Here is a 20,604-nt window from a genome sequence, read left to right as displayed (position 1 = left end):
GTCAGTTGTGCCCTTGAAATACTGTTTGGGTTTTGCCAATTGTTATTTGTTTGTAAATACATGACTACTATGTTTTTTCCCCCAGATAAAAAGGTGGGGGTGATTTTATATTTCCAAGTACTCTGAAGTGTTTGTGACAAGGGAAGAAATACTAGGAAAAGTGATGGTGAGACGGTGGAGCAGTAAAATGTTAAATTCCTGAAGTTTGAGATTAGATAAAGTTTTAGGTGGAGACTTTAAAACAATCATTTTATTGATTTTAAAACCTGGTCCTTAATATTGCTAATGACACCTGGCAGAAGGCCTAACCATTTCTGAGCCAAGAATAGAAGCCAGGTGTCTCAAATTCCAGTCCCCTGCTGTAACCACAGAAACATTCAATATCTTCCCAAGCAGGTCTTGACCGGGTTGTAGTCAGCCTTTGTTGCTGTCTATTTCCTCACTTTCAGGAAATAACACATCATTCAACATAAAGTAAAATGTTACAAAGTAACTGGGCCACTATCCCCACATTATGGGTAAATGACTGTTTAACTGAAAGTTAATGGCCAGGTGAGTGGTAATTTAGGCCTTAATTGTCTTCACATGAAATATCCACATGCAAAGTTCTTGTAACAAACTGTGTCTAACAGCTGCATAAGAAATAGAGATGATGTTTAGATCTCTGAAAATTTAAGAGATCTGCATGCGATCCATGCTATGACAGCACACCTGGAATATGTCAATACAGAACATACAATTCAATCAGAATAACATATGAGTACAGTACAGAAAAATACTTGCAAAAATTAAACAGAACATGAGCAAAGCTTTCTTTTTGTTGACAGCATTCCCTTTACTAATGATCTAGCTAAATATACACAGCACTTGCATTTGGCCTTATTCACTTAAGGCCAAATCCAATTGGAACTTTTGCAATTTACTTCAGTAGGAACAAGATAAGTCATTAAATCATGGATAAATCAGCAAAATATTGAACTGGAGTTACACATGGCATGACTTTGGCTAATTATGATTATGAGTGCCTTGTTGAGCTTTCAGGGCAGTTTATGGTGCTCAGGGAGTTTACTAAATGTAATTTAGAAAAGGAGAACCAACCCTTAATTATTGGCACCTATATTTCTATTGCACTGCTTCTGTGACCTTGAAAACCATAATGGTTTTCTTTTCTAAATAATTGGAAGTTGTATAAAACACTCAGGTCTCCAGGTTGGAATCACATCAGGAAACAAATTATGTAACCCTGAATGACATTGCAAGATCTGCACTACTGCCTCATAGATTATTTCTGTTGATTCAGATCACATCCTAAATCAGTTGATATCTTGCTCATCTCTCATTAATAGCAAAATAGCAACTTGGGTAGGTTATGGTTACACAGCAAACTCCAAATGCCCCTCTGTCATCGTGCACTTATTCTTAGAACACAAGATTCTGAGCTATGACTTCAAAGAAAACTGTTACACACTCAGTGTTCCAGTCTAAGCAACAATGTACAGCCAGCTTGCTCTTCACTTACTAAAGCAAGATCAAATTTCACTTCTGTCTAAAAGGGGGATACAGGTCACGTCTACACTGCAAAAAGCAAAACCAAATCCTGCGGCAATGAGTCTCAGAGCTTGGGTCTACAGACTTTGGCTGCTGCAATAGTGCTAAAAATAGCTGTACCCTAAAATAGCTTTATAACTCAGTGTAAGAGAATAGGACCTTTGTGGCAAGCCATAACTACTGTTGGTGGATTCTGATTTGAATTGTGACTTGTTGGAGCTCCCTGTTAACATGTGAGCCTCACTGTCTCTGAGTAAGTCCACGCCCTTAAATCAGACATGATCTGTACCTCTGAGAAAAAATTTAGAGAAGCAGATGGTCTTCCGGTTGTATTGATATGGTCCGCACAAATGACTTTGTGCATGTATTCTCAAAATCCTTCCCAAGCTTTGATGAAAATATTAAGCATAATTGGTATACCTTAGATTGCAAAATACTGTACCAGACTAATCATAGATATTTATAGTCTGCACAAACTTTGCGTGCCCATCCATGGCAAACATTTAATAAAGCTAGTTCATCTGGAAAGGAAGCTAAATTAAATAATCCAAAATGAGTGATGCATATTCAGAAAAAAAATATGGTGTTAATAACTAACAAAAAGGAATCTGGGCCTTAGTACAAAGACAGAGCCTGTAATTCATTTAACCTTTTTCATATATTTTCTTCCACTACTAAAAGAACCATCACATTTGAAAAGATTAGTATTTTACCAGTTTGTATAAATTCCTCTTAATATCCAGCATCTTTTTGTGTCTTCTGGGATATACATCAGCTAAAAGTACATATTCATTCTGATGTGAGGCTAAAGGCCAAAGAAATTCATTATCATATTATTATTATTATTTATGTTTAATCTTACTGTAATTCAAAAAACACTTGATGCGGGACTGATTGATTCCCCTGGAGGAGAAGAGTGCCTATGGTCCCGAGTAAGAGTACAAGAGACATGAATTGGTAAGTTTTAGCTGTGTAAGTAGTCTGAATGAGCTCTCCTCTGACATCTAGTGGTGAGCTGTGGAAAAAATACTTCAGACGCTGATCTCGTTTGCATGGACACACCCACCCTGCCTAGGTGCTCAGCATGATGGAATTGCTTGCCCAACTGATCAGTTGTGGCTGGTGTTGGATCCCCAGTCTCCTTGTTATTGGGGCAGGAGTAATAAAGGGTTGTTATCCTTGTTGTGTGAACCGAGGACAGCAGAACTGTACCTGGCATACCCTGAAGAGGGACTCACCCTCAACTGAATGGCACACACTAGGCAGGGAACATGGGTTCCAAAGCCCAATGAGTTGAGATAGGGTGGGCATAGGTACTTGTATCTAGTGGTATAGACCCTGCTTAATTTCACCTTTTCTCTCCCCATGGTATAATAAAGAGCAAATTTAGATTCAATTGAAAGTCTTGTTAAATGCTGCAGATCTGAAATCACTGATACCTACTTTGGGACAGTATCGCTATTGCAAGAGACTGCCCAGTGTACACCAGCAGTGAGGCTCCCCGACTAACAGCTGAAATCATTGAGAGCTGTGTTAAGTGTGTGTGTATGGTGGGGGGCTGAAGACATCTTGGTGAGTGGCCAGACAGGCAGGTGGTGGAGAGGCACAGCCAGCAGGGAGGCTGGTAGTGAGGCGTGGCAAGCAGCCAGCAGGGCAGCTGGCAGAGAGAAGTGGCCAGCAGGGACCTGCAGAGGTGCAGCAATCTGCTGTTGGGGCAACGAGTGAGTGCCCAAGCAGTGGAGCATGTAGGGTGACTACTTACCACCATCCCCTGTCCACACAGGGTGGGAGGTGAACTCTGCGGATGAACCTCTGAACTCTGGGGCTGCACTGGCCAAGGACAGCAACTGTGAGTGGGGTACAGAGAAGGGACAGGCACGTTAAAGAGACACTTTGGTTGCTGGATTTAAGAACCTGAGGGGAAAAGGACACTACCCAACTTACTTGGAGGTGGGTCTTTCGCTCATGGTTTGTGTTTCTGAACCCTAGTTGTGGTGTTTTCCCAAATTAATGCTGAGTTACTTCCCTCCTTTTGTTAAAAATTTTTGCTACACTCAGACTCTGTGCTTGCGAGAGGGGAAGTATTGCCTCTTAGAGGCACCCAATGGGTGGTGTGTAATTGTCCCAGGTCACTGGCTCGAGCCAGTTTTGTGTTGTATTGTTGAAAAGGAACCCCTAAATACTGAACCTGACCCTTATTGCTGTTGGCTTCACCTGGCAGAAGGGTTATATCTGCAAGGGTATTTTTACCTTTTTATTGTATTCACCCGGTTCCAGCACAGAGGGTCATGACAAGCCAAGCAGGAAATAAACACAGAGGACATACTTCTCATCTCCTTACATTCTCTGCAGCCCAGTCCTACACTTCTGCGACATCACAAAGCAGGATACAACCCCACCTCTACAAAACACTGACAAAAGTAGCCAGTTTTTCATTACTAAAGCTAAAAGCTTTACACCCTCACAGGCCTCTCTAGGAAGACCCTTAGTCTGCAGCCACTAACAGTGGTTCTGAGCCTTCCCCAGAGAAATCAATTACTGACAAGCACAGGAAGGATAAATTTCTGTGTTCTGATCTAGGAAAGGCTAAATTTCCTCCACTGTCTGTCCCAGGGTAGATGTCCAAGAGGCCAAGACTCTATTTCAAATCTAATCTTTATCAATAAAACTAAACAGAGATGTCTCCCTGGCTGTAGAGAAAGAAATCTAGAGTCCCAGGCTTTAGAAGTAGTAACAAAAGGATGGATAAGTCCGATACTTGCTGTCCCTGTATCAACTGCATAGTTAGTCTAATTCTCCCTCTAAAACTTTCTCTGTCCGTGAAGATATTAGGCATGGACAGATGCAGTGACTTAATAGTCCCGGTTTACAAAGATAATTCCTTGGTGAATATAAACCTAAGCATTCCCAGGCAACCAACTTATAATGCATTCTTTTGGTCCTTCTGCTCCTGTTTCCCGCCAAGAATTCTCCCCATTCCCTGGCTACATCCTGCACCTGTTCTCGAAACACTAGATGCAGCTGAGTTCTCCTTAAGGAAAAATAAATAATAGAGAAATATATCTATATATAGATATTATTTTAAGCCACCCACATTTTGGTCACAAGAGAATCTGAGTCCATATTTGAATCCTTGGGATTGGACGTACTGAATTCTATATATTTGCAACATTCAACTTCTTAATACATTTTGGTTTATGAAATTATATTCCTCCCCATAAATACTCTTGAGCTCAATATCCACAATACTGTTCTATTCACTATGGAAATCTTTTAAAGCTTTCCCCTTCTGTTTTCTCTAACCTAAACCCCTTGAATTGTGTGTAGTACACTTCTGAATCCCATTTGCTATGCTAGGATTCTTGTAACCTAGGTTGCATGTACTCTTAAATAGCAGCCTAGTCGGTTGTTGTTTTAAGCGTGCCTTCTAACCCATGCTCCTCTCATATGACTTATGGTCTATTTCATCATCATGAATCTGAGGTCTGCATTTTCAGTTAACATTAGTAAATGTGAAAATGCATTTCAGGAGCTAATATTGCCTAGTTTATTCTATTTCAAGCTATTACAGGGATATGACAAATCCACTCATGCAGAGACAGTAGCAGTTTTTTTTAACAATCAAATGGGTTGTGTTGGACTGGGGAACCATGAGCTCTTTCCCTGGAAGAGCTGGAGGGAGGAAGGAACAATGCAGCCCAAATGTTGCTTCTGCATCTTTTACAGGAGGAAAATGGGAAGGCAGGAAGCAGAGTGGCAGGAATCATTCTGTTCTGACTTAGGACCATGGAATTGCTAGTACTTTTCACCCACACTAAAAGGTGTTAAGGGATTTTTTCAGGGTATGTGCAGTATAATTAATGCAGAGCAATGTTACTACCTTTTTATTAGTAGTAGTTTAATTTGCTCTTAAAAATGTGAACAATCTACCTTTGAAAATCTGTCCCTATCAGAACTGCTCTTTAACAGTTTTCTCTAGTTTTAACTGGGCACTATATCAAAGTAACATAGGGAGTTACTGATATTTTTATAAAAGTTTCCTCTTCCATTTTTATTTGAATTTGAGATGCTACTTATCCTGCCTTTAGCATTTTGAGTACAAATATCACTTGACATTTATTAACTGGCAGAGCTGAATTTTAGACCATCTCATCTTGTTACCTTTGTGTGGGAAATTTGGGGCATTCCAGCTGCTCTGGCAGTCTTTAGTTTTTATTCTGTGAAACATACCTCTCTGCAAAGATTCTAATATGGGACACAGAGCCAGAATAACTGCACTGTGGTGTGACAAGCAGGGTACAGACCCCTGAAAGGGAGAACAGAAAGCTTTGCCCCAAGAATGAGCAGTTGAACCAACTGATTGCATGCTATATTGTTGTACTATGAAAGTATATTGAGTAACATCCATATGTATAATTAGGCTATGATTATGAATTTGTGTATTTGTGTACATAGAGAACTGTGCTCATAAAGTTTGGCCCCACCTCAGAGCAGGGTAGTGGAGAGATCAGCCAGAGAGAAGCATCTCCCAAGCTAGGTGTTTACACAAAACTAGACTCAAGTAATGATACATTGTACAACCCAGGGAAAAACCAATGATGGGCCACTAGAGTTAATGGAAAGACTTTGAGATAACTGAGAATTTCCCCACTTTGAATATCTGTAATGACTGAATAAAAAATTGAAGAGAAATCCATCCAGAAAATGAGGGACAGCCTTTAGGCAGGAAGCTGTCCATGAAGGTTGGATGCCCTCAATAGATAGGGGGCACATTGGGAAACTGTTAAAAGGCAATAGGTAACTTGTATTAGAAAAGAGATTTTACCTGATATAGAAGTGCAAAGCCTGAGATTGCATCATTATGTTGACTTTCTGTGTAACTTGTATGTTTGTTTTCCCTCACTAGTTTGTATTTGAATGTGTTTTTTCTATTTGATCAATTTTTACCCCAAGCAAGTCTCTGTTGTGCATAGGAAAGGAACAGTCTGATTGTCTGGTACTTAAGAACTGGGGAGGATGAATTTGGGGAGACTTGGAAATGGAAGGGCTAGTGGTGTCACCCTGCAAGGAGTAAAGTAGGCTGGTGGAAGCCAGGGTGAGACTTTGTGCTTGTGAACAGGTGTCAGGGATCTAAACTATAGCATTACAGCACCAAGGCACCCCAAAAGTTACAGGGCAGCATAGGACTCCATATGGGTCTAGGTGCTCCCAAAATATCATATCTGGGAAGCTAGAAAATGATATTAGGATTTATTCATATTTAATTTAATACACAGAACTTTCCCCATAAACTTAGTGATATGAGTCTGCATCTCTAATGTAATTAACTTAGAATAACTAAAAGTGAGCTCTTGCCATCACAAACAAACTTGTTCTTAATTCTGGGTCTAAATGTAAATGTCATATTTGCAAACTATTTTGAAAATAGAAAACTTGATTATTTCCTAAATATTTTTATTAAATGCACTTAAATCATTGACTTCAAATTGGACATGAAATATCATAATTCTAGTGATCTGGATGGTGTCAAACAAGATTTTCCGACATTAATTTCAATAATCAGACCAGGTAACAGATGACTTAAAGTCATGATAAGGAGAACATTTCATTCTTGAACAGTTTTCCTGAAAGATGAAAACTCTAATTTGTATCTGTTAACAGCAATAATAGTAGTTCCTTTCCAACAACTTCAATGGCAGTGAGATCAGGCACATAAAGTACTGATCCAAAGTCTTATTTTATAACTTTTTGACACAGACTGGTTTTAGTATGTCACTGGGGAAAAAGTTTGATTTTTAATATTAAAAATGATGTACTTATACTGTATCATCCTTTATTCTTGTGACATAATTCTACAATGTAAAGTTATTTTTTTAATTTCATTGTCCAGCTGAATTATCTGTATATATGGATTGAGCTATATATTTTTATCAGTATTGATTTACAACCAAATATTGTTTGGACAGAACTGGGCAATACTCGTTTCTTTTTAACCCAATTGAAAGATTATTTAGCAGCATTGGATTTAAGCAATTTTTAAAATAAAGACCATACTTTTTTCTACTACTACTTGTTCAGCTCCCTTTAGCAAGCTTACTTTTATCAATGGAAGCAAAGGAAAAGATCTGTTAGCAGGCTAATGTGTGCTTGCTTTAATCTGCATTTAAGCAGTAAACAGAGTCATCAAGAAGGGAGGAAAAACAAAGGAAGTTCAAACAGGTGACAAAAAAATGCAGGGAATATCCTCAGCATAGACTCAGTCTCCTGGGTCTCATCTGGAAATGTTTTTCAATAGGGGGATGGAAAATATAAAAAGGAGGGACAAACACCCCAAGACACCCCCCCACCTTTTCTCTACCCCTGCCCACCTCTTTCTCTGCACCTGAGAGGACAAAATGAAATAGCCATTGGAGTTTTGGGGGAGGGGTCCTGACCTGAGAATCTGGCCAGTAATCTGCTGGAGCGTGCAGTGTGAAAGTTTGTTTTACAACGAAGACGGTTACTTAAGTAAATACTAGTAACCATTTTATCTTTATTTTTCTTGTAACCATTTCTGAGTTTTATGCCTCATTACTTGTACTCATTTAAAATCTCTTTCTTTTATAGTTAATGAACATACTTTACTGTTTTAGCTAATCCAGTGTGTTTAAATTTAAATGTTTGAATAACAATTTAAGGTAATAAACTGGCAGATTATTCCCTTAAAGGACTTAATATATTTGTACTGTCCAAGAGAGGTCTTGGCAGTACAGGACATACATTTCTGGTGAAGATCCAGGACTGGGGATGTGTTGGTGGTCACCCTGCAGTATAACCAAGGCTGGTGAGAGCCAGGGAGTAGGTGGCTGGATGCAGTTGCACACACAGACACTAAGAGTGTGGCTTGCATGCTGGAAGGCTGTGTGTGTGTGTGGCTCAGGTCATAGCTACTATTGCAAGGCACTGGAAGGCATGCAAAGTTGAAGGGCAGGAGTGACACACCCCACTACTCTGGATTGTGTCCTGGTATGTCACAATATATCATATTCTTAGGTGATTCGCTGTGGGTTGGGACAGACGACATAGAAGCTTGTTTTCTTGATGCATATGCACAACTCATTAAAGAAGACACAGATAACATAGAAAGGCCATACTGCATGCCTACAGTCATCTCCATATTGCACAACTTCAAACACCAGTCCGACATGATCCATGGACCTATGTGGCCCACATGGCATCATCAGATTCTGTTTTTCTGTTTTAAAGAATCTAAACCTCATGGTTGCAAAGTAAAGCTTCCAACTATAAACCTATGTCTTCTGAGTCTGCTGACAGCCTGTAACAATAGCTCTGAAAGGCATGACGTCCTTCACCATGTCCTCCATTCATTAATTCTAAAGTCTAATGAAGATATTTAAAATGTTACTAATTATGTCATTGCTGATCTTGAAGTGGATAGCAGTGGAAGAGGCTACACAGAAGGAAGGAAGGAGACAGACCAAGGATAAGAACGAGAGAGGGTAAAAGAAAGGTAGATGAGAAAGGAAGAGCAGAAACAAAGGGCAGAAAAAAGCAGTGATTCTAAAGGGAAGCATATTTTCTCAGTGAATGATGTTGAATGTAACAATTAGGTTTTGAACAAATAATAACAAAAGATTTAGATTCGACATTCTATCTTTAATGTTGTTGCTTTTTCCAATCTCCCACCAACAGTAGGGCTTGGGATGTGGATTCAGGGACAATGTGGAGTTCAATATTTATTATTCCCTGGCCCTCACACCATAACTAAAACTGGAATTTAGCTATCCCCACAGAATTAAATGGACATCTTGGTATGCAGCAAAACATTAAAGAGCCCCTGATGGGAAAGACACAAAGAATAAATTAACTATATTGTTAGATTAAACTTGCCAAATAATCAAGCTTTCTAGGGGGAGTGTTGGGCAACTGACAGACTGTATAGGAACTCCAGCAGAAGACAGACATCTTTTGTTAACAATAAAAACACTGTTAGAATAATGTGCTAATGAGGGAAGTTAATAATGCTAGGATTAGCAAATTCTAATAAGCCAAGGATCCATAAATTTGCATAAGTGTGTAGCAGTTTCATGGGAGCACATTCTGTCCCAGGAAATAACTTCTTAGAGTGAAATATCAAAATAAAGAGGAAACAATGGTTTATTTTAATTGTATTGCTAATGTGGAATACATTTCATAGTCACCTGAGTAGTACTATTGGCTACATTGAGTCTACTGATGTAAGCAGAGTAAGAAACTTAGGCCCTAAAATAGTTCCAGGATCAATCCCTGAAAATATCATTGTGCTCCAAGTATCATCTGAAATATTAATTACAGGACAAATCCTGCAGAACTACTACAAGCAAAATTCCAATTAATTTCAATGGATGTTAGAACATAAGAACGGCCATACTGGGTCAGACCAAAGGTCCATCTAGCCCAGTATCCTGTCTTCTGACAGTGGCAAATGCCAGGATCCTCAGAGGGAATAAACAGAACAGGTAATCATCAAGAGATCCATCCCCTTTTGCCCATTCCCAGCTTCTGGCAAACAGAGGCTAGGGACACCATCTCTGCCCATCCTGGCTAATAGTCATTGATGGACCTATCCCCGAGGAATTTATCTAGTTCTTTTTTTAACCCTGTTATAGTCTTGGCCTTCACAACATCCTCTGGCAAAGAGTTCCACAGGTTGACTGTGCGTTGTGTGAAAACATACTTTTTGTTTTAAACCTGCTGTCTATTAATTTCATTTGGTGACCCCTAGTTCTTGTGTTATGAGAAGGAGTAAGTAACACTTCCTTATTTACTTTCTCCACACCACTCATGATTTTATAGACCTCTATCATGTCCCCCCCCCCGACTTAGTCGTCTCTTTTCCAAACTGAAAAGTCTCAGCCTTATTAATCTCTCCTCATACAGAAGCCGTTCCATACCCCTAAATCATTTTTGTTGGTCTTTTCTGAACCTTTTCCAATTCCAATATATCTTTTTTGAGATGGGACAACCACATCTGCACACAGTATTCAAGATATGGGCATACCAAGGAGTTTTAACAGAATAAAGGCTAAGATAGTTGCATCTGGCCTTATGAGACAGATAATACAATTCTGAATCTAATTGTCTAAAAACAACCACACATAAGACATCTCTACTCTCTCTTAGCTGATGGGGAACTCAGAAATGAGAAAATAGACTATGTTCACAATTTTCAGGCATTAATGCTTCCTTTTCAAGTAGATAACTCTAGCTATGCTAGTGTAAATAAAAAGGTCAGGTATGTGTGTGTCCACTGTATTCTAAAAAAACAAACTGAAAGAATATAGAAACCAGTGACCACATAAGCGAAACGAAACTTTGAATAGTATTTTGCCCATCATATTTCTTCTATTACTATTATAGGCAAAGCCATAAAGGCAGCAAAAAGGGAAACATTTTCTTGTTTAAAAATAACTTTTAAAGAGATCTGCACATAACAAGCAAATATGATTCTACAAATTACACCATAAATACAGCAAGTGTTTAGCAGAAGCCTGATAATTTTTAAGACCCATCTGTCACCCTTAATATTTTACCACCAACACATTGGTTACAATCAGTTAAAAGTATACAGTCTCAATTTTTCATCAGATAGGACAGGTTTATCTTGATCCTTGCGCTGTAATCTTGTGTAAGAAGAAATATTTAAAGATTTTCAATATATCTACACGTCTGTATATTTAACACAATGGTTTAAAGATAAAATAAAACTGTTTGTGGATAGATTTTCCCATTGCAGCATGAATGATGTGCACATTGAAGGTCTTCATTTTCAGTCTTTAAAGAGATGTTTGACAAATGGAAGGTTTTTGGTGCAACATATGCTGGGTAGAATTTCTACAGTGGGTTCACCCATGAGACTGTTATTCATGAATTTCTCATTTAAGCACCAGTCTCTGGCAAACAGAAGTGTCTCAAAGTCCCATGGCAGATATATTTGGGGTGATTTTATAAATATGTATAAAAGCATGGGACTGGACTCTGCCGTCATTAACACATGTGTAAGCATGGAGAAATTCAGTATTGCCAACCCCAAGTTTTCAAATATCGTAAGGTCCCCTCAAAAATCACATGATTGTCTTAAAAATCTTGAGATTTCAAAAACAATAAATATAGGATTCCTTTTTGTCATCTGTTTTTTATCTCTTCGGGTTACATTTGTGTCATATTTTCAAGGTTTTCTCTGCAGCCATGAAGACTATTTTTTTTAAATGAAAGCTGTGATCCTCATGTAATCTCTTGCCTCCAAGAGCTGGGTCTTTCAGAAAAATACCAAATGCGATGAGAGTTGGCAACACTGGTAACTTCACAGCAGTAAATGCAGTGTAAATCTGGAGTGAGAACAGATTTTGACCCATAAAGTAGCATTCCCTTAAATCAACACTTTAATTAATGATACACCTACTTAATTGGAAAGATTATCAGGGAATAGGTTCAATGCAATTAGTATCTATGATTCTTAATGGTGCATAAATGTACAATTAATCCATTTAAATGGCATGCGTACTGTGGTCTGCAAATGTATTCACAGCAGTTACCAGGTATGAGTTTGTATTTGCTAGCATCAGCTCCCAGTAGTGTGGCCCATGGTTCATCATGCTACTAACATGGCTGCTGAATGAGTTGTTTTTTTTAATAGATGGAGATTTTTTAAATGTATGCTTACAAAATAGAAGTGGCACTCTGCACATGGTTTCCATAATCCTCTGGCAAATAGGACAGTCACTAAGAGACAAATCTTGTCCTCAACTCCTGCCACAGAAAGCCCCTGGAAGTGGAACTGCTGCCATTCTGCTGCACTCAAGGGTGGGGTTTAGGAAGGCAGCAAGGGGAGGCACATCCCCTATGTAATGCAGAATTCAGTTCTGAAGTAGCTCTTCAGGACAGGCACACGTGGAAAGGGCCTGAGCTACTGTAACCCTAAGACTGAAGTAGCTTCCATGGAGCAGCTTGGCTGCGTCTCTGCAGCTTTTGGAGTATGAAAGCTTGAGAATTAGTTCCCCCTTATCTGCATGACTTGCCCCGGTTGTCTGCGCCACTCTTTCTGCTGGGTGCTAGACTATGGACTGGAGCCTTCGTTAGCACATTTCAGTGAGTTTCTACTGTGTTTATACAGAGATATATATATAGATATATACAGGTATATTTGTATGTGGTACATATCTATATATACACACCACATGTTAGTGAGAACAATGGGATGAATTGTGAACCGTGTGATGCTCTCTCATTCTCTACACTGGTGGACTCATGGTACTTTACAGGCAGAGCAATATCAGAGACCGCCCATAACAGTTTTCTGAACTCTCAAAAGCATTTCTGAAATGGCTTTACTGTGAGTTATGTGGCATACACAAAGCACGATAGCCTCACAAATGTTTTAATCACTGTTTTTTTTGGATGTCCTCATTATTTTCCTTCTTTACAGTAATATAATCCTCCCAAGAGACTGTCAATACATCTGTATAGCACACACCCCACATCAAATATTCTCTTTCTCACATACAAGCGTGTGTGCATGTGCACATGCACACACACACACACACCACTCTCTCTTGCAGAGTTGATTTGAGATAATAGGGTACTTTCAAATTTTGCTGGGATACAAAATGTAATTCAAAAATTACTATGCTGACATTTCTTGCTTTGCTGAATATAAAATGGAGGAAAAGATAAGAGAACTAACATTTCTGAATAGCCATAATTAATCCAAAGAGAACTAAAAGAGTGTGAAATAACTTGTTCTGCAGCCTGACTTTTTCTCCAGGTTAGACGATATAGCGATACAACCTATGACATTAGGGGCCTAAAGGCACTGTAATTGTCAATACATATCATGAAGCACAACCAACTAGGATATGATTACTTAGTGGTAATATAGCTGGAACTCAAAAGCCTCTAAAAAGAATCCTGAGTTTGTGACATATGCAAATCTCTTTCTGAAGACATGAAAAGTCATAATAACCACAATAGATTTTTAGGGTTGTGGGAGGGGAGATGTTTGCGCTTGTGAAGGTTAAATAATTGTCACTTTTAGAGAAAAAAATCCTTAATTTTGCTATAAACATATGTTGATTATTGTAGTGTAAGTCTCCATAATTTTCCCTTTAGTTTGAGAACACACACACACACGCTATTAGTTTTTGCGTGAGTCAATTATGTAGACATTCATGATTTTTCTCGATTATTTTATAGTGATATAAATGGTCTGGTCTTGTAGAAAAACAAAGATTGTGCATATGGATGTGATTCTAAGAAAGAACTGCGTATATCCATTGTGGATGGTTATATGTTGGAAGAGTTTATTGCAGAGTTGGAGAGTCTGTGTGTGCTTGGGTGCTATGCCGTGTGAACTGAATTGGTCCAGATGGTAATGGAGTCGACTTGTGACTTTCTAGATTTTTACTGTTTGTGTTCAAATGAAATACACTTGTGCAACCTTAAGGAAGTTGATTCTGAGGTGCATTTTCTTAGTTTTAGAAGTGTTAAGGAGGGATGTGGAAAAGATGTGCTGTGTTTGTGCCCACTTGTGGATGGGTGAAGGCAGTATTGGATAGCGAACAGGCATGTGGAAGGCCAGGGATAGCAGAACATGGTGGAGGGTATAGGTTGTATTAGACACTATGGCAAAGGGTTAACCAGGGCATAACAAAGGACAAGGGGGTGTTGGGGACTCATGAGAGTAGAAACTAAAAGTATGGGGAGGGAGATGGAGGGGAGGAAGACAGTATGGGAAACCCGGGGATAGGAGGATGGTATGGGAGCTTGTGGGGATGATGTTATGAGAGGCCAGAAAGATTTGTATGGGAATGGGAGGAAATAAGAGGGGAATAGGAAGCCATGAGAAAGGGAAATCACTGGCAAGTGTCCCTCTGCTGAGGGAATCCTGGGCCAATCTATAGGGTTCCCAAAAAGGACTCCCTTGTCCCTACTGGGGTTTCACTCCACCGAGGAGCCCAAAGCTATACTTGGTGAGGGCTCTCCAACCTGGGCTACTCATACACCAACTCCTCTCCCAGTGCTCAGCCTCCAGGATTTATTGATCCTGGGGCTTGTTGGAGACCCAGCTGGGCTGTGCAAGAGAGATGTGCCAACTGCAACATACCTACTTTGACTTGTAGGATGGAGATTTCCATAGTGAGCTATAACTGGTCTGTTAGCTGGATAGAAAGGGAAACGTTTCCCTGCCTTCCTCACACAGCTACACCCCTAAGTGTCTTCAGAGCACTGACACCCGGCCCTTTCTGCAACCCACGCACAGTCTTCCCTGCTGGGCTGCAATCATTTCCTTCGGCATAGGGAAGCCCATACACCCATTCTCTGCTGGCACAACATAAGAATGGCCATCCTGAGTCAGACCAAAATTCCGTCTAGCCCAGTATCCTGACTTCTGACAGTGGCCAATGCCAGGTGCCCCAGAGAGAATGAACATAACAGGTAATCATCAAGTGATCCGTCTCATGTCGCTCATTACCAGCTTCTGGCAAAGAGAGGCTAGGGACACCATCCCTGTCCATCCTGGCTAATAGCCATTGATGGACCTATCCTCCATCAATTTATTTAGTTCTTTTTTGTACCCTGTTACAGTCTTGGTCTTCACAACATCCTCTGGCAAGGTGTTCCATAGGATGAGTGTGCATTGTGTGAAGAAATACTTCCTTTTTTTTGTTTTAAACCTGCTGCCTATTAATTTCATTTGGTGACCCCCTAGTTCTTGCGTTATGAGAAGGAGTAAATAGCACTTCCTTATTTACTTTCTCCACACCAATCATGATTTTATAGACTTCAATCATATCCCCCCTTAGTTGTCTCTTTTCCAAGCTGAAAAGTCCAAGTCTCTCCTCATACGGAAGCTGTTCCATACCCCTAAATCATTTTTGTTGCCCTTTTCTGAACCTTTTCCAACTCCAATATATCTTTTTTGAGATGAGGCAATCGCATCTGCATGTAGTATTCAAAATGTGGGTGTACCATGGATTTATATAGAGACAATATGATATTTTCTGTCTTATTATCTATCCTTTTAATGATTCCCAATATTCTGTTCACTTTTTTGACAGCTGCTGCACATTTAGTGGATGTTTGCAGAGAACTATCCACAATGACTCCAAGATCTCTTTCTTGAGTGGTAACAGCTAATTTAGTCCCTATCATTTTATATGCCTAGTTGGGATTATATTTTCCAATGTGCATTACTTTGTATTTATCAACACTGAATTTCTTCTGCCATTTTGTTGCCCAGTCACCCAGTTTTGAGAGATCCTTTTGTAGCTCTTTGCAGTCTGACTGGCACTTAACTATCTTGAGTAGTTTTGTATCATCTGCAAATTTTGCCACCTCACTGTTTACACCTTTTCCCAGATCATTTATGAATATGTTGAATAGGATTGGTCCCAGTACAGATCCCTAGGGGACACCACTATTTACCTCTCTCCATTCTGAAAACTGATGATTTATTCCTACCCTTCGTTTCCTATCTTTTAAGCAGTTACCAGTCCATGAGAGGACCTTCCCTCTTATTCCAAGACAGCTTACTTTGCTTAAGAGCCTTTGGTGAGGGGCCTTGTTAAAGGATTTCTGAAAATCTAAGTACACTATATTCACTGGATCCCTTTGGTCCACATGCTTCTTGACACCCTCAAATAATTCTAGTAGATTAGTGAGGCGTGATTTCCCTTTCCAAAACCATGCTGGCTCTTCCCCAACAAATTATGTCAATCTATGTGTCTGACATATCCATTATAATGAAGAAGAGGAATATCTTCCTTTAAACTTTGTGTTTCAAGACTCCTCCTTTAATGATATTTGACACAGGAATAAACCTCTGCCTCAAATCAGAAATTGTCACAATTTCAGGGATCCGTAAAAGAACAATCTCAGCAAAAAATTCAAAAGGAGGGATTTGAAATTACTTAGAATTCAGAAACTGCCGCTGAATGTAGTATGAAAATTACCTAGGAAATTTAAAGTCTGTCCTCTTCCCTGAAATCATGCAAATTTGGCGATGGTCTTGGAACAGTTAATTTCAGGGATCTGAAACCTCCTTTAAGGGTAGAACTCCATCATAACTATGGAGCTACTAAAGGACTGCCATTTAATTTTTCAGATTTGTATATAGCTCCATAGCTACGCATGGGATTTTGCTCAGTTAAGCAACAGTCCCTACCCCAAATACTTCACAATCTAAATTGCTTATGACAAGGCAGTACACTGCAGGAAAAAGACAATGCTTGATTTAAACCCCTCTGCAGTACTTCATAGTAATTTGCCCTGAGCAACACACAATTTTTCTTAGAAAAGTAGCACATAGACAATGCTTCTGTGCAGCAGACCGAGAGAAGAATATAAAGGCTACAGACCATCTTAGAAGCTTGCAGTAAACAATTCTTGTTTTGGCAACAGTTGTGGAAAAATATATGAAAAGAGTAGCTAAACAAATCTTTGACTTAGAATGTAATAAAAAAAGCTTACTTTACTGTTGGACCATTTGCAAAAAGCTGTAGTGAAATAATTAAAAAGGAGCAAAAGAGAAACAATATTTGCATTCATTCTGGTAATAGAATATGAAATTAAAGCATGAAAGGATTAATGTTTTAAAGCTTGACTTGCAGCGATAAAGCTAAGGTATTAGAAGAGACAACATAACCGTTACAGGACAGACAAGCAAAGAAAAAGCAGCACATGCCTTAAAGATGAGCAAGTCAACCTAGAATGGAATTACAAACTGATTAATCAATACAAATGAGAAACTGTACAAGGAAAGAGAGCTTGCTGGGACTTCATATGGGACACAACACTGCAGCCGCTTAAAGATAATGAAAGGAGCACAGCAAAGCCAAAGAAATGCTTTCATTCAGTAGCAAAGTCATTTGTGAACAGTTTAAATTACCCTAATCACCTCCCCTCCAGCCGTCAGTATGCTCTGTCTCTTTAGTTATTTAAAAACAGAGTTTGGGGAAATGAGTTCTGCGATTCTAAGCTGCAAAATAATTATACACACACCGTTTTAGCATTTTAACAATGCAATCCCAAACATTTGTTCTCATTAGAATGCAAATCGACTCATTTAATAATCCCACATGAGAATTCCACCACACTCAGCTTAAAAAGCTCAGTAGTACTCAAAATATTATTAATAAATGCCATGTATGGAAAAGCCAGTTTGTTTTGCCAACAGCTCAGGGTAGATAAAAAGAAATATACTTACATTTCTAACATTTTTTTCAATCAAATTTTAATTGAAATTTAACAGTGGGAATGGTCTGGGACAGTCTTAAAAAAAAGAAAAAAGAAGAAGGTAACATACCCTCTGCTTAAACAATCACACTTCTTACAGCCAGAGAACTTCAACTTGTCATACAAATCAATGACATCAGTTATTTCAGGTAGAATCTAATTTCAGTAAGCTACATCACTGTTAATAGTTTTAACCTCTGGTACAGGTTCAAAGCAGCATTCTGAGTTGTGTCATTTCCCATTTATCAGTCCAAATGGTAGTGTCATACAATTATCTTCAGAAGTTAGATAATTGCTGGAGGATTAAAAAAAATTAAAGCCCTTGAAATACCATCACGATCAAATTTTCCAAACTATGTACATTTTCCTAAAATCTTCTATATTTCCTCAGTGAATATATTCAAATATTTATTGTCTACAATATTTTAAAATATGTTTTAGATGAGCTCTTAGTGGAAATACTTTAGATTTTTGGGGGGTTAGCAAAGATGATCATCATCTGAGTCTGAAGCAACTAAGATAAGGGTGTTTTAAACAGTTTACTCTCATATAAATATTTACTGGAAGAAAGGCAGCAGTGGCTGTATTATTCCTCATCAGGCCTTAAGAGCTAAGGTTCATTTCAGAATTTAAAGATACCTTGTTCCATTCTCATGGGGCATATAGAACCTTTATTCAGCAGAAATGTGGTGTATGGGTTGAACTGCCAAAGCTCTATGAACTTTTTTTCAGCATCTATTGAACCAAATCATGGTTCAGAAGACATTTCCTCCTTGAAGGGCCAAGTTCCACATCCTTACTCACATCAAGTATTGCCATACTCTGTGAAGCATCCCATGCAAGTCAATGGTATCATATACTGAGTAAGCGATTACTCAGTGTGAGGGATAGCCAAATCTGTTCATTGTTCCTCTCTGTTCTTCCAGTTCTCATTCAGTGAGACTGTTATTAGTTTCCTCCTAATCACCAGATAAGTGCTTAGGCAGGCTTGTCCTGTGGAGTGGAGGAATCTAAAGAGAATCCCTGGGATAATTTATTTATTCAATAAGGGGCAATTTTCCTATACTGATTGCTAGGACAGCAGTTGTCGATATGAAAAGTTTTAAAAAACACTCATCTGATGCACCATGACAACAAAAACAAAGTAAATATTGTAATTTGACAAACATATTATTAACCTTGACACCAAATTATAGAGATTTTCAGATTATTTGTTTTGAAAATGTCAGATTTTGTTAAATATGAAAATAAAGAAATCTTCTATAGCTTCCTTAATTGCTTTTACAAAAATACTTATATGCATTTAAGCCAAAAAAGTCAAACATGATGAATGATTTTAGGTGCCTCAATATCTGGGTATTCAACTTGACCACCCATTTTTTAAAACCTTGGATAAACATACAGACACACACAGGCAAGATTTGGTTTTCCTGAGTATGGACTGCTGAAGATCTACCACATACTTCCTTATGGTACATTAAACTGTAGATTATGCTGCTAATAAAGCAATTAGATTATAGATATGCACAAAATAATCTCCATTCAAGACTTCTAATAAGGCAGTGTTTATTAATCTCATTCTGTCCTTGGGGGGCATGGATCAGTGTTCATGTCACACTCCCCATTAGTACCCAGCTGGGAAAGCTAATGATCAACCAGCAGACCAAATTCGGTGATGAATCCTGGTCACGTGCCACTGGAGCCACATTATGTATATGCTAAGAAGATTCTGTCTTTGTTAATCATAAAACATATTAGATAGTTCAGAGAATACTTCTGTTTTCAGAACATCAGAAAAGGGAGCTAAGAGAGCTCAAAACCTTCCTGAAGGTACTGTACACCTTACAGGATCAGGTTCTAAGTGCCCCACACAAAGAGTTCTGCAGGATCTAGGATTAGTACCAAGATGTCCACACTTTCCACCCTGTTCTCCAACCATGAGATATTACTTCTACCCAGAATTATACTACATGGAGGAGTTACCCATTTTTCAATACTTATTAATACAGTACTTATGCATTGTAGTAACTCTCAGTTAAATAAATACCTAGCTCTTTCATAGCACTTGTCATCTTTAGGTCTCAAAGCACTTTACATAGGAGGTTAGTATCATTATCCCCATTTTACAGATTGGGAAACTGAGGCACAAAGAAATGAAGTGATTTCCCCACGGTCACCCAGAAGGCCACTTGCAAAGCTGGGAGCTGAATCTGAGTCGCAGTTAGGTGCCCTATTCAGCAGGCTATACTGTAAATTTATTACAGTGACCATGGAATGTGTGTGTGCATCAGAGAGAAGAATTTAGCCTTATTCACACAGAAGAAGACACATAGGGCCTGCCTCTCCACTGCCTTCCTCTTGTGCAGTATTTTACACATACTTTGCATAGGTGTAAGTGACTACATGGGCAGCAAGACAATAGTAAATCATGCCCATGATGACCTGAATTAATAACGTACAGGGGTGTGTACAAGGAGGCAGGGGGATTCAGGGGCACAGGCCTCCCCAGTAATCGGCAGAGGCACAGAACTCCTGCTGCCCTGGGGCTGCAGTGGGGAGAGAGAGCCCCTCCAATAGTGGTGGAATTTAAATTCCTGTGCATGCCCTGATACCACTCCAAAAAGTTCCCTGATCATGATGCATCTAAGGCGCGGTCTACATCCAAAGTTGGACTAGTTTACCTAAAGGTGAGGTTTTACATCCATTTACTTAAACACTCCTATTAGTTTAAATGTGGCTTATATTGGGCTAACTTAGGCTGGTAAATGTAGAGATGAAGTTAAA

At 39.0% G+C, this 20,604-nt stretch overlaps 1 long non-coding RNA gene across 2 annotated transcripts in view; it reads right to left on the bottom strand.

Moving 5' to 3' along the window:
• The window catches only part of LOC120371115, a 470,086-nt gene that overhangs the window by 142,078 nt on the left and 307,404 nt on the right, over nucleotides 1–20,604 (bottom strand). The window contains exon 1 of one of the 2 annotated variants that reach the window (XR_005584152.1): nucleotides 3,311–3,395. The exons of the other annotated variant lie outside the window; for it this stretch is intronic. This is a non-coding gene — a long non-coding RNA (uncharacterized LOC120371115). Of the gene's footprint in view, nucleotides 1–3,310; nucleotides 3,396–20,604 lie in introns of those variants that run through there. 2 annotated transcript variants of the gene reach the window in all.

This window comes from Mauremys reevesii, linkage group 8 (genome assembly GCF_016161935.1).
Source record: "Mauremys reevesii isolate NIE-2019 linkage group 8, ASM1616193v1, whole genome shotgun sequence".
NCBI classification, from domain to species: Eukaryota; Metazoa; Chordata; order Testudines; family Geoemydidae; genus Mauremys; species Mauremys reevesii.
This window is presented reverse-complemented; position numbering and strand designations above follow the sequence as displayed.